Source organism: Vidua chalybeata, chromosome 1, assembly GCF_026979565.1.
Source record: "Vidua chalybeata isolate OUT-0048 chromosome 1, bVidCha1 merged haplotype, whole genome shotgun sequence".
Taxonomy (NCBI): Eukaryota; Metazoa; Chordata; class Aves; order Passeriformes; family Viduidae; genus Vidua; species Vidua chalybeata.
Genome location: NC_071530.1, coordinates 67,701,436 through 67,704,204, shown reverse-complemented (window position 1 = coordinate 67,704,204; position 2,769 = coordinate 67,701,436). Strand labels below are relative to the sequence as shown.

At 43.8% G+C, this 2,769-nt stretch overlaps 1 long non-coding RNA gene across 1 annotated transcript in view; it reads right to left on the bottom strand.

The window, feature by feature from the left end:
* LOC128797404 (uncharacterized) overlaps nucleotides 1-2,769 on the bottom strand; it is a 40,943-nt gene that overhangs the window by 19,338 nt on the left and 18,836 nt on the right. The gene's annotated exons all lie outside the window — the stretch shown is intronic.

Genomic DNA, 2,769 nt, shown 5'->3' with positions numbered 1-2,769 from the left:
GACTGTTTTTTCTCTTTTTTTGTCATGATTCTCAGATTTCTCCAAAGTTTAAGGGGGGGAAAGGATGATGAGGGAAACAAGTTCAAAGAGCACATTTTAAATATGAAGTATCAGTCATGTTTACACATATTTTATATTCACGGAGGACAAACTGTTCCTTGCTTTGAAGCCCCAGGAGAAGTAGCACAAATTATATCCCAAGTGCAGCACATCTCCAAACCATCTCATTCCAGGAGTCTTTGTAGCTGACATAGCTGATGGGTAGATAGATAATAGGGCAGCACATGGGATTAGGATCTTGGCTTGGAGAGTGTAGAGACCTGTTTGGGATCCTGACATGGAGAGGGGTTGAGATATGATTTGAAAAGGTATAGGCAGGAATCAGAGACACAGGAGGCTCCTGGAGCTGAGCACAAATTTACAAAGGCTAGTCAGAAGCACTGGGCTGCATGCCTCATGTTGGAGAAGTTCAGTATGTACAGCTAGGGCAGCTGTGGCTCACATCTGGCCACCCAGGAGCTCTGACATATGGCCTCCATCCTACACACCCACATCCTGCAGCTCAAACAATCCCTGGTGAGCAGCCAAAGAATCCCTGGTACACAGATGACCAACACCTCAGAGCGGCCAAGAGCTAGCAGCAGGGGAGAATCTCTTGCTTTCTTCTTGGGCAGCAAAACTCTCACCTGCTAGCCCAGCAACGGAGAACAAGTCTGAGACCTGGGAGGGTCACAGGGAGGCTTACCACAGCTGAACATGAACCAGCAAGTATACAAGATGGGATAGAGCACATTAAATACACATTTCTATTACACCCTGGTTTGGAGAGAGGAAAAAAGAAAAGAGGAAAGAGAGAAGACCAAGGTGTTCATCACAGCTTTGACCACCACACCCCAAATCATGTTTCAAATTATGCTGTTTTGAAAACAATTTATCCAAGACACCATCATTGCTGCATTTTAGGTCCACATAAACAATAAAATAGTATCACTATATGGACACAGGAACTTTTTTTTTCTCCTCATGCCAGCAGCTCTTCAACTTTATCTGACCCCCATGATTCCCATGAGATATCAGAAGTGCCATACCTTGAGAAGCTAACAAAATTCCATTCAGCAGCAGCACTCATGAAAGAGCCCACTTGCTCAGATCTGTTTCACTGCAATCACACAACAAAACCATGACTAAAACCCAAATTCCTGCCACCGAGCTTCTTGGTCTGTTATCTGATGAAAGACTCACCAAATTAAAAACAGACACAGTGCTACTTCAAGCACTTGTATTTAAAACTAATCCCATAATAGCCAAGATCTTCCTAGCCAAATTCACCAGTCTCCTTATAGCCTTGGGCATATCTGAAGGGGCCCGCAGGCCCACCACAGCAAACAAGCCAGCCTTTTCCTCCACATAGTACAGAAGCTTCCCCAGGGCATCTTTAGCAGAATCTGCTGTAAGAGGTCTCAGCTGACTAAAAAAATAGGAATTCAATCTCTAAAGCATCAAACTTCTGGCCCTTGAGATCTTCTGACCCTTCACTGCCCACCTCACACATGAACATTGCAGAGCCTCATTCTCAGCACCAGCTGAACAGCATTTGGCTTCCTATCACAAAAACTGCTTGCCCTTTTTCTGTGGGAATTAAGCTGAAAAACCAACACTACATCTCAAACTCACATTCCACCACTTAACTTGGAGCTTTCTCCATAGTAGGAGAAAGATATGTTTGTCATGCCACAAAGACAGGGACATTTGTTGTCTAAAGATCATTCAGGGGTTAGAAGTTCAAGATCGCTGCTGTCCTCTAAATTAAAAAAGGGCTTTACTTCTTCCACCAAAGAATTGCCTTGGTTTCTTCCTTGAATTCTTGTTTCTAATCAGACACCATTTTGGCACGGTCAAGCAATAAAACCAGAGTTCATCTTCATTGATCCCAGCACAGCAAAAGAATCCCTTGCTGTCCCAGAAGATTCAGAGTATATTCATGCTATCACACCTGAATTCTAGTACATCTAGCAGCTACTGCAGTTATCTTTCTGAAGGAGCCTCATAAGCTTAGTAAGGGCTCTGTAGCAAGAACCAGGCTCTGAACACAGCTCAGCTGTGCACAGGTGAGAGCAATATCCTCAGGGATGTGCAGCCTGAGCAAGAAAGTGGTGGGGTTTTGCTAAAGCAAAGATCTGCACATTTCCATGCAGATCTCCTTGAAGTAAAGGATATGAGGCACAAGTGAACCCCATGGTCAGATTCTGGGCCAGAATTTCAGCCCTTGCTGGCAAGATTACTTGAACTGGAAGTGTTTTTATGCTGTTACTTCTGTTATGTTGAAAGATGCTACTCTTTCCCTAAAAATCCATTGCTTAAATTTCTCATATACCACCTCCTACGCTCTCCAGTGCAGCCCTAATATAATCCCAGTGTGGCTGCATTTTGTTATTTTGATGGTGTTCTGCAGCATGAGAAAAGAGAGTAGGGGGAGCAGGAACATCTAAATTATGTTATTCCAACTGAAAACAAGTTTTTGTCCCAAAAGACACAAGGGAAGGTAAAGTATCTTATCTTTACGCCCAGCTCTTATGTAATGGACCACAATGAAGAATCCACCTAGAGCACAAACTCCAATCTTTTTCATGGATCATTCTGAAGTAACCTTCCCAGGACTGACAAATAAATGCTTCAGTGAGACAGATGGGATGGGACTCTGCTCCCCAGGAGCTCCCACAGGGCTCAGGCAAACACAATCATCAGTGTGCTACAAATACACTCACTGAT